The 12,322-nt window shown below is 42.5% G+C and overlaps 2 protein-coding genes across 6 annotated transcripts in view; both read right to left on the bottom strand.

Moving 5' to 3' along the window:
* The window catches only part of LOC143299738 (tudor and KH domain-containing protein homolog), a 75,179-nt gene that overhangs the window by 34,936 nt on the left and 27,921 nt on the right, over positions 1 to 12,322 (bottom strand). The gene's annotated exons all lie outside the window — the stretch shown is intronic.
* Positions 1 to 12,322, bottom strand: part of LOC143299830 (cannabinoid receptor 2-like) — a 28,447-nt gene that overhangs the window by 7,287 nt on the left and 8,838 nt on the right. For 3 of the 5 annotated variants that reach the window (XM_076613313.1, XM_076613315.1, XM_076613314.1), the window contains exon 1: positions 5,151 to 5,375. The exons of 1 other annotated variant lie outside the window; for it this stretch is intronic. The gene's annotated coding sequence lies outside the window, so the exon portion shown is untranslated. Of the gene's footprint in view, positions 1 to 2,590; positions 2,708 to 5,150; positions 5,376 to 12,322 lie in introns of those variants that run through there. One more of the 5 variants, XM_076613312.1, reaches the window with a different exon arrangement.

The following is a 12,322-nucleotide window of genomic DNA, read 5'->3' as shown; positions in this document are numbered from 1 at the left end:
CCACGACTGGTGTTTCTCTTGAATTAACATTCAAATGTGAGAAGGAATACTACCATTCAGCCCAACTGCTCTCCTCCCTTGTAAAGGTTAACATTCAAATGTGAGAAGGAATACTACCATTCAGCCCAACTGCTCTCTTCCCTTGTAAAGGTTAACATTCAAATGTGAGAAGGAATACTACCATTCAGCCCAACTGCTCTCCTCCCTTGTAAAGGTTAACATTCAAATGTGAGAAGGAATACTACCATTCAGCCCTACCCCTCTCCTCCTTGTAAAGGTTAACATTCAAATATGAGAAGGAATACTACCATCCAGCCCTACTGCTCTCCTCCCTTGTAAAGGTTAACATTCAAATGTGAGAAGGAATACTACCATTCAGCCCAACTGCTCTCCTCCCTTGTAAAGGTTAACATTCAAATGTGAGAAGGAATACTACCATTCAGCCCAACTGCTCTCCTCCCTTGTAAAGGTTAACATTCAAATGTGAGAAGGAATACTACCATTCAGCCCAACTGCTCTCCTCCCTTGTAAAGGTTAACATTCAAATGTGAGAAGGAATACTTTCACGCAATGTCTACAATCACTAGTGTATGTGATCTGACATTAAACAAAAAGTCCACTCCATTTTCTTCTTTGTGTAATCTGTAAGGGGATGAGCGGGTCGACCAGGAACAGATGCTGGAAGAGCAAGGCGAGGAGGAGGAATTACTGGATCACAGTGATGGCCATGATGACCAGCCCGTGTCATAGGGTTCTGTCTGTGGAGGCACTGAAACATCGCATGTACTGAACTGCCGGACTTTTTGAAAACCTGTTAGTAGGAGCACTGAACTATTTGTAGTGAGGGCACACTTTACGTGTCATTTTGGTTAAAAACAACAACAACCGAAACGTAATGGTCCCCATCTTTCGTGCAGTTCCCCCCCCCTCTCTCTCTATCTCTCTCCCCTTCTCCATCCCGTCCCAAGTTAAGTCACTCTCCTCATCACCCTGTACCTATTTCCCTATAAATTCATTTGCTATTTTTGTTATCTTATCCCCATCCCGCAAATGGACTGAAGTGACGAAGTGATGTGAAAAAAAAAATTCTCCGGGGTCTGATTCCCAGCCGATGGGCTTGATGAGGCCCATATGATAGGTTTCCACCTACCAACACCCCTTGCTCCCCATTGCATCTCTCTCTCTGGGAGAGAGAGGGGGGGGGCGTGGTTGGGGTGGTGGTGGACACACACACACACACACACACACACACAGATATATATATGATGACATACACTGAACACCACAGCACGTTACTGAGCTAGAACCGTGGTGAAATCTACTTGACGCCCAAGTAAAACTATTATTGTCATGCACCAAATAAAGCCATCTTATGACGTGTCTCTCACGAACCAGTTTCCCAGTAACTACAGCTGTGCGGTCATCAGTCATCTCCACGGTCCCCTTGTGTTTGTGGGCAGGGACAGGAGGTTCTCCATCAGGGACAGACACAACGAGATCCATCAAGCCCACCTCTCCGCTGAGCAGTGTGGGGAGAAGCAGACACTGGCAGGAGAGGTATGGACGACTGACGGTCCTCTGACAAGGGACTCCGTCACCAGCCGTGTCTCGACACAGCACGCACAGCACGCACCTGTCACGTTTTATTTACACACAGTGCACACGGTGTGCCAGCCGGTCTGTGTGCGTCCGTACACAAGGACAAACGAGGCAGGCATAAGCGCGCATACACATTATTATACCCATTTGGACATAAATATGCCCCTGATCCTCTCTTTTTCACTGAAGAGAAAATGGGAGAGAGAGATAAACGGGGTGGGAGGGGTATACTGATTAACAGATAAACCAATACCCCTTATGAAAAGATATATGGTGATAATGATGAAGACACCGTACTAAAACCAAATTATATGAAAATAAAACATCAGTCCCACACATAGACTTGCCTGCCCTACGAAACAATGCTTTAAAAAAAAAAAAAAATCAGAATTCTAACGACGTGGTGGTTTCTCGGAATTTCAAAGCTTTATAACATCAACAAAGAAAGAATTCTAACGATTCTCACAGGAGGTTGCAGACATTAACATGTTCACTTTAAACATATTTGGTCGTTTAAAATATTGAGGCTTAATAAATGTTCAGCAGTAACTCCTCAGTGCTGGACAACAAAGAACAAAGTTTCTGATGAATCTTTGCATCATGGACACATCAGATTACAACACATGTTTTGCATCTGTAATGAGGGACCGGTAAAAAAAATAAAATCAAGAGAGAGAGAGAGAACGCAAGAACGCAAGAATTTTAATGTAAGGTCACCGACCTATATACATTTTGGGTGCACGTGTTGCACACACAGCTTAACTAAAATAAAATCGGAAGAACGTAAACAATCCACTTAATACACAGCGAGCTCACTGAGAACAAGTAAACTAAATGAAAAGCACAAGGCTGATATTTCTGTTTAGGGCTGAAAGTGCTCTTCTCTCAGTCTTAATGCATAAAAAACAAACAATGCAACACGAGAGAGAGAGAGAGAGAGAGAGGGAGAGAGTCCTAAACGTTGAGAGGAAGATTCTTAAACATTTCTCACATTTCTTCACACAGACGGCCTGACAATCATCCATGACGTTGACAGCTGTTTGTCAGTATTCCTTAAACACCAACGGTGCCAAAAGGAACAACAATAAAGTTTATTTCTGGAATCCGAATGTCTCTTCCTCTTCGTCTCATGTCTCATTCCTTCGCGTACGTCGTGCGTGTGTACGCTGTCTGTCTGTCTGTCTCTCTATCTGTCTATCTATCTATCTCCCCCCCCCTCTCTCTCTCTCTCTCTTTCTCTGTCCTGTGCGCTTCGTGTTTCGGGTACAGAAACCTTTGGCAGATGTCACTTCAACGAGGAAAAAGCCCAGGGTTGTGCTGATGCCACAGCACGCTCACGACACTCGAAGGACCACCCATAAACACGCCCACACTCTGAGGCTGCTCGCCGCTTCCCCCCACTACCTTACAGGTATACCCCTCTATCTGCTCGACTGCACTCGTGCTTTTCTCTGATTCTTCTCACTCATGACCGTGATGACGACGACTTTGGGTAACATATCAGCTTCATCATTTTCTCGCAGTTTTTTTCCCCCCGCCTTTGTTTCTTTTTTCTTGACCAAGTCCTCTCAAATCCTATACAACTGCTGGATGTTTCCCGTACATTTCAAGACGAAAGGGTAGAAAATAACACCGAGGACAGATTGATCCCTAACAGAATTTTGGCTGGGATGGTTTACAAACTTCTTTCAGTAACGAAATATTTCCTGTAACGAATGAAGCAGTGTTCAGGAAATGTGTCTGAAATCCATTTTCCCCCTAGCTTTTATGTGGTCGTTTCAACGAATTCTTTGCCTCTCTGTCTCTCACTCATCATTGCTGAACAAATAGCTGACAGCCACCTTCATCCTAAGCACGTTCGTTTATTTATTTATAGTCTGTTCATCTACGATGATGATATTAGACTGAAAATAAATGATATTATTTTCATTTGGATTATTATCATTTCTATCATAATGATGATTGTTATTATTAGTTAGAAATCAACATTTCTGTATATTCGAATGAAAAGGGGGGCGGTTGAGGTGGGGGGGGAGCGGGTGTGGGGGTGGGGGAAGGGGGAGGTACTAAGAAAGGAAGAGAGAGACAGACAGACAGACAGAGAGAGAGAGCTACCATCTCAAGCCCTTCTGCCAACCCCTCCACACCCCCTACCCACCCTTCACCCCTCCCAACATCCACTGAAATGTAACAACCAGGGGACAGCACATAAAAATAATTTCTGCTTATTGCAGATCGCAGAACATGATTGTGAGACGTTCGTACTGATGGTGACTTAATTGGATCGACAATGTTTTATCTCAGAATGGAACAAGCATTGAACGGTATACAGATTTTAAATATGTTAACAAACATCGTTTACTCACTTCAGAGGGTGTCCAGCAGACGAAAGAAACGATCGCTACACATTTCTTCCATTATAGCGCAATTGTAAACGCTTTAAACGTAATATGAAAAACAAACACACTGCATGGTGTTTCTCTGGTTTGTATAAAGAAGAAATTATCAGATGTTTCTTTGATTTTTATTTGTACTTTATCTTTTCCACATTCTGTTCTCTCTCTCTCTCTTCCTTTCTTAGTCCCCTCCCCCTTCACCCCCCCCCCCTTCCCCTCCAACCTCAACTGCCCCCATTTTCATTCGAATATACAGAAATGTCGATTTCTAATTAATAATAACAATCATCATTATGACAGAAATGATAATAATCCAAATAACAATAATAGTATCATTTATTTTCAGTCTAATATCATCATCTTAGATGAACAGACTATAAATAAATAAACGAACCATTTGTAAATGAGCAATATTAGAAACACTGTCAGGGATAGAATAGACTCCCTGTTCTTTTCCATTTTGGCAAGATTGATCGCATGCCAGTATGACATCACGGCACTGGAATCTCGGGAAAGAGAGTACCGTTGAAAAGAAACATGTCTACAATTCTGCTCTTGGAAACGTGTTACAGTATATATATCGTACAGGCATTCTTTGAAACACAAAAGGAATAACAGGAAACAAGAGGCAAAGACTGCAAATACTACCCAGACGCAGGCGTCTATGCTTAACATTTAGTATTTTTATGACAACATCTGAAAGATCCGTGGAAACAATTGTATAAAGTTTTGAGAAACAATTAAGAATGCTCTCCGGGATGTTTTATTGGGATCTTACTACAGCTGAGTTGTAATAAAGAACGTTATATTACTCAATGTCGATGGCACAGGTATAAGCAAATTCAAATGTAAGAACCACACTGATTGCCTTTCTTTTTAAGAGAATCGTGATTGAGAAAAAAATAATGTAACATTGCTGTGCACCCCTCCCACCCTCCACTCCTTCTCTCCCTCAAGTACGCATGCAGACTCGCGCACGTATGCGCGCTCGCCAACGCACACGCACACATGCTCGGGCCCAAAGTGAAAAGACTAAACTGAACTGTAAACTGAATGCTAGGATCGCCGTTCTTAGACATACACCAAAACTCTACAGACTTATTGCCTATGTACACAATTCTCTACTGCCTTGTGATACGTAGTGCTTATACACACCACTCTCCACTGCCTTGTGATATGACCAAACTCCCTCCATTCTGACAGGGTTCTCCCAAACACGGCTCTGTGCACAGGCCCAACACCTCCCCAACCGCACATCCACTCTGCAATCCACACAGCACTGACGCAATAATCCTAGGCGCGGCAGGCAGCACGTGCGAACAGAAACACAGCGTTCAATACCACCGTCCGCGCAATCCTCTGTGCTCATCCCACAAATACGGAGGGGAACACTGTGCAGACGCAAATGATATAGGTCCGCCTGACTTGTTTCTTACACACACACACACACACACACACACACACACAAACATTTCCACAAACCCTCTCGGCCAATAACCTCCATCCCAAAGAGAGAGACAGACAGACAGACAGAGAGAGACACAGAGAGAGAGAGAGAGAGAGAGAGGCAGGCAGACAGACACACAGACAGACAAACCCTCTCGGCCAATAACCTCCTTCCCAAAGAGAGAGAGAGAGGGAGAGAGGGCGAGAGAGAGAGAGAGAGAGAGAGAGAGAGAGAGAGAGAGAGAGAGAGACAGACAGACAGACAGACAGCCAGACAAAAAATAAGAGAAAAGAATGCCAGAGCAGTTTTCCGGTTCGGAGCATGCAACCCCCCCCCCCCCTCCCCCCCGCCTCTCTCTCTCCCTCTCGTATTCTCTCCCTCTTTCTTCTTTCCTGTTATTATCCGAGCGTTTCCTGGAGATGCGTCTGGAGATAACACCTCTCCTAAATTTGAAACGCGTAACACCAACATCTGCCACTATAATTCTTATTATCGCTGTTGTTGGAGATCGTTTTCGTTGTAGTTGATGCAGTCTTACCTTGGTCAGGTTCCTGGCTATACTGGTATCGGGATAAACATAAGCTGATCACATTGCAGCGATAGCGTGTCGCACTGCCTAATCATACACATACACGCACGCACGCGCACACACAGATGCTGAAATTTCATCAGTACAGACAATGCATAGCCATTCGCAGCCCATGGGCTACTTCCACATTTTATGACTGAAACTGAAGGCAACCACAAGACAAGCTTCAGAAGAAAAGCGTGGCTCGGAACGCACAGAAATCACCCTGTAAACAGACTGTCGTCTTCTGGGTGATGGAGATCATTTGAACAATCACTCAGCCCCACTCCAAAAGTTTACCTCGTTCGGGGTTCCTAACAAAACCAAAGTAGAGCTATCGAATGATATCAGACTATCTCTGTCTCTCTCTCTCACACTGCCCGTGTTGATGAAAGACCCACTGTTCTCAACACACACTCTTCTTCTCTATCTTGCCCCCACCACACCCTCATTCACCCCACCCCTCCCTCTCACTTGCATCACCTCTGTGAGATCACCACCCTCTCACAAAGACGTAATGCACAGTAAAAGCTGGGAGTCAGAAGCCAAACGTCCCACCCAGTCTTTCCACTTCAAAGCAACACCAAACTCGTTGAGTGCAAGTTACACTCTTTTCTTAACAAACACCAACTTGTTTTCCCTTGCTGTCTGTCATTTATCTCTTCTGATCTGTTACCACACACGCGCACAAATACACACACGCGTGCGCGCACGCATGCACAAATACGCACAAACGCGTGCGCACACAAATACACGTGATGATGTATACGAGATAGAGAGGGGATGGAGGCAAGTAGGAAGAGAAAAGAGATATGCGGGAGAGGGGTAGATCGAGAAAGGAGGAGGAGGGAGAGGACCCCGAAGAAGAACAAGGAGAAGAAGAAGAAAAAAAAACAAGAAGAGGGGACTCAGGAGGAGGAGGAGAAGAAGAACAACACCACCACCAACAACAACTAAAACAACACCACCACCACCAGCAACAACTAAAACAACAACACCAACAACTAAAACACCACCACCAACAACAACAACAACTAAAACACCACCACCACCAACAACAACTAAAAAAGAAGAACCAAAGAAAGAAGAAGAACCAAAGACAGAAGAACCAAAGAAAGAAGAAGAACCAAAGAAAGAAGAACCAAAGAAAGAAGAACAACCAAAGAAAGAAGAACAACCAAAGAAGAAGAACCAAAGAAAGAAGAAGAACCAAAGAAAGAACAACCAAACAAAGAAGAACCAAAGAAAGAAGAACAACCAAAGAAAGAAGAAGAACCAAAGAAAGAAGAAGAACCAAAGAAAGAAGAAGAACCAAAGAAGAACAACCAAAGAAAGAAGAAGAACCAAAGAAAGAAGAACCAAAGAAAGAAGAAGCAAAGAAAGAAGAACCAAAGAAAGAAGAACCAAAGAAAGAAGAAGAACCAAAGAAGAACAACCAAAGAAAGAAGAACCAAAGAAAGAAGAACCAAAGAAAGAAGAAGAACCAAAGAAAGAAGAACCAAAGACAGAAGAACCAAAGAAGAGCAACCAAAGAAAGAAGAACCACCAAAGAAGAAGAACCAAAGAAAGAAGAACCAAAGAAAGAAGAACCAAAGAAAGAAGAACAACCAAAAACAGAAGAACCAAAGAAGAAGAACCAAAGAAAGAAGAACCAAAGACAGAAGAACCAAAGAAAGAAGAAGAACCAAAGAAGAACAACCAAAGAAAGAAGAAGAACCAAAGAAAGAAGAACCAAAGAAAGAAGAAGAACCAAAGAAGAGCAACCAAAGAAAGAAGAAGAACCAAAGAAAGAAGAACCAAAGAAAGAAGAAGAACCAAAGAAAGAAGAACCAAAGAAAGAAGAAGAACCAAAGAAGAACAACCAAAGAAAGAAGAACCACCAAAGAAAGAAGAACCAAAGAAAGAAGAACCAAAGAAAGAAGAAGAACCAAAGAAAGAAGAACCAAAGAAAGAAGAACAACCAAAGAAGAAGAACCAAAGAAGAAGAACCAAAGAAGAAGAACCAAAGAAGAAGAAGAACCAAAGAAGAAGAACCAAAGAAAGAAGAACCAAAGAAGAACAACCAAAGAAGAAGAACCAAAGAAAGAAGAACCAAAGAAAGAAGAACCAAAGAAAGAAGAACCAAAGAAAGAAGAAGAACCAAAGAAGAACAACCAAAGAAAGAAGAACCAAAGAAAGAAGAACCAAAGAAAGAAGAACCAAAGAAAGAAGAAGAACCAAAGAAGAACAACCAAAGAAAGAAGAACCAAAGAAAGAAGAACCAAAGAAAGAAGAAGAACCAAAGAAAGAAGAACCAAAGAAAGAAGAAGCAAAGAAAGAAGAAGAACCAAAGACAGAAGAACCAAAGAAAGAAGAACCAAAGAAGAACAACCAAAGAAAGAAGAAGAACCAAAGAAAGAAGAACCAAAGAAAGAAGAAGCAAAGAAAGAAGAACCAAAGAAAGAAGAACCAAAGAAAGAAGAAGAACCAAAGAAGAACAACCAAAGAAAGAAGAACCAAAGAAAGAAGAACAACCAAAGAAAGAAGAACCAAAGAAAGAAGAACCAAAGAAAGAAGAACAACCAAAGAAAGAAGAAGAACCAAAGAAAGAAGAACCAAAGACAGAAGAACCAAAGAAGAAGAACCAAAGAAAGAAGAACCAAAGAAAGAAGAACCAAAGACAGAAGAACCAAAGAAGAACCAAAGAAAGAAGAACCACCAAAGAAAGAACAACCAAAGAAAGAAGAACAAGCAAACAAAGAAGAATGAGGAAATTGGGGGAGGAAGAGCAGCAGCAGCAGCAGAAGAAGAATCTGAAACATGTAAGATTCTGGCCAGTTGCCTGTTCAGAAAAAATGTAACGTCAAACCCGGTAGGGTTTTTGTCGCCTTTTTTCTGCAGGGCGGAGTGAGCTCTGTTACAGTAATTATTGTGTTCAGTGTTGTCAAAGACGCGGCTCTCTTTTTATTCTTTCTTTGGGACAAACATGTACTTCTGTCAAATATCATGATACACTTTACAGAAGCGAATGCTCCTATTGTGCAACTGGTTAACAGTGCATTTTCTACAACTCTTGTAGGTTTCTGAGCACATAAACAAAGACCCGCAGAAGCGAACAATGTGTGCGCACAGACTCAAAAAGTACCCCCACCACTCAAACCTCTCCTTCCTCAGTCCCGCCCCATTCTCCAGTCCTCCTCGTATACTAACGACACACATTAATAAAAAAAAAAAAAATCAAATTACCCAATGTGAAATGGTAAATACACATTCAATTTGTCTTTAACGGTATCAAGGCCAATTTGGGAGAGTTACACAGACAAATACGGACACCCTTTGTGACCTTGCTCGTTTTGGCTAGTTCCTTTCTAGAGACCCGCTTTGCTGTCTGTAGATCAAGTTTCATCCCAACCGGTTTCAGATCAAACCAGTGATATAACTTTTTTAAATCGATTATTTCTAAAGACTTTGGCAATCTGCTTTTGCAGGTTCACGACGCGTCAAGACCAATCCCAATACTTGCAATAAACAAGTCTTCATTAGAAGACGGATAAAATTCCTTTGATAAACTATGAGCACTAAGAACGCCTGTGACCACCTATGTCCATCACGTTTTATCAGAAATTTTAGACCGGTTCCTTGAAGTATGTACAGAATCAGTATATCAGTTCCTGGGAATACGTACAGAATCGGTCCAGTAGTCCCTGTGTGTAAGTACAGAATCAGTATACCAGTTCCTGGGAATAAGTACAGAATCGGTCCAAACGTCCCTGTAAGTACAGAATCAGTATACCAGTTCCTGGGAATAAGTACAGAATCGGTCCAAACGTCCCTGTAAGTACAGAATCAGTATCCCAGGAATAAGTACAGAATCGGTCCAATCATCCCTGTGTGTAAGTACAGAATCAGTATACCAGTTCCTGGGGAAAAGTACAGAATCGGTCTCCTAGTTCCTGAAAACAAACAATGAATCGGTCTACTGGCTCCTAGGATTTAGCACGGAATGGGTGTAATGGGAATAAGAACAGAATGGGTCTACTGATTCATGGAAATAAATACAGAATCGGTTCAACAGTTCTTGGGAATACAAAATCAGTCTACCAGTTCCTTGGAATAAATACAAAGTAAGTTTACTGGTTCCTGGGAATTACTACAGAAACAATCTAATGTTTCATGGAAATAAGTACAGAATCGGTCTATTGGTTCCTACTGATTAATCATAAAATCACTTTACAAGATCCTAAGAATAAGAACAGACTGGTTATCTGACCTTGAACAAAAGTTCAAACAATGATGAATGACCGTTTTTAATAGAATTCACAATTCCACAGTTTCATTCTAACAAAGATAACACCGAGAAATGACAGTCCATTCAGACAGAAGGATGACTCTCGCTGTAACCACGGTCTTCCGTCCAATTAAATCACAAAGCTTTCATATTCGTTGCAAATCCACCATAGCTTACTGTAACATGAGTAAAGATTTCGTCCAAGTCAGCTGACAGTCGGCATGAGCTTTAAAAAATCCAAAGAGACTGTAAAAACACGGAATTACGGGTTCAAGTGTCCTAGGAAAAAGTCAAGTTTTCTGTGAGAAATCAATGCTGTAATCAATAAGATGATCAAGCACGCTTTGACATATAATATCTCTCTCTCATAATCCCCCACATCCCACTTCACATACACACACACACATACACACTCACACACACACACACACACACACACAAGGTCGACATGATGTTTATTCATTGGAGTATGAGCGATGTGCGAGGGTAAGGTTGAGAGAGAGAGAGAGAGAGAGAGAGAGAGAGAGAGACAGACAGACAGACAGACAGACAGAGAGACACACACTCACACACACACACACAGAGAGAGAGAGAGAGAGAGAGAGAGAGAGAGATAAATAAGTTGCATGATAAATCATCTGAACAGCCTTGGCTATGGAGCGCAGCTGGTCAGAGAACGCATTATCAACTGGGCGGGCCGCTCATATTTCTCGCTATAATTGCACGCCACCTTGAAGAAGAAGACAATGAATAGGATTCATCTTCGAGTCTGTTCAATTCATGTCCCCACGGTCCAGAACGATGTGCTAAACTAATTAGTTCCTAATTTTGAAATACTGGTCATTTTGGATTTTTCTGTTTGAGACACATGTTGTGTCAGTCCATAGCTGAACGAAAGAATCACTGATGAAGGATGTTTCGAAGCCACGCAGACTTCGGCTGCTCACACGAACGGCTCACTGGCTTCGATGTAAACTCTTGCAGAGTAACAGACAACAACTAAATGTTCCAGAGATTGTCACTCAGTGTGGACGTGGGCAAGATTTTTGCTGGAATTTGTGCGCTTGTGTGTGTGTGTGTGTGTGTGTGTGTGTGTGTGTGTGTGTGTGTGTGTGTGTGTGTGTGTGTGTGTGTGTGTGTGTGTTTGGATGATAAGTACGGAAAAGGGGGCATTTTTCAGGAGGAACAAAGGAAGGGGTAGGAGAGAGAATATAAGAGAGAGAGAGAACACAGAGAGAGAACAGAGAGAGAGGGGGGGTACAAACAGACAGAGAGACAAACAGACAAAGAGAAACAGAAAGAGAGAACAGACAGAGAAAGGCAAGACAGTGGAAAGATGGACAGAAGCAGACATTACGGAAGGTACAATATAAAAAAATTGAGAGGTGGTGCAGATGGAGAGATGAGAAGTGGTTATGATAGGGAGGGACTCACACTCAGTCACACGGATACTGAGAGGGTGGAGGCAGAAAGAGAGAGAGAGAGAGAGAGAGAGAGAGAGAGAGAGATGCAATAGCGAGTAATGGGTGTTGACAGGTGGAAGCCTATTATATCCTCATCAAGCCCGTCTGCAGGGGAATTGGACCCCAGAGAATTTTTTCACGTCACTTCGTCACTTCAATCTATTGGCGGGATGGGGATAAGATTAAAAAAAGGGGAAAACATGTAAATTATATATTCATAAGGAAAGAGGCACAGGGTGGTGTGGAAAAAGACAACTATGGGCGGGATGGAAAGACAGACAGTGAAACATAAAGAGAGAGTGGGTTGGGGGGTGGCGGGGTGACAGGTGACCGCATGCACGCAGACAGACAGATAGAGAGACAGGCGGAAACAGAGACATTGACAGAGAGGCAGGCAGACAGGCCGACAGAGAGAATGTACAACTTCAATTGTCTGTACGTCTGAAGAACAGATTTGCACGCACACAGGTATGAAAAACAAAACAAAAAACAACAAACAAGTGTGCACAAGAGTTTGTGTGTGTGTGTGTGTGTGTGTGTGTGTGTGTGTGTGTGTGTGTGTGTGTGTGTGTGTGTGTGTGT

Source organism: Babylonia areolata, chromosome 25, assembly GCF_041734735.1.
Source record: "Babylonia areolata isolate BAREFJ2019XMU chromosome 25, ASM4173473v1, whole genome shotgun sequence".
NCBI classification, from domain to species: Eukaryota; Metazoa; Mollusca; class Gastropoda; order Neogastropoda; family Buccinidae; genus Babylonia; species Babylonia areolata.
Note: the sequence above shows the minus strand (reverse complement) of the source record. Positions and strands in the feature narration are given on the sequence as shown.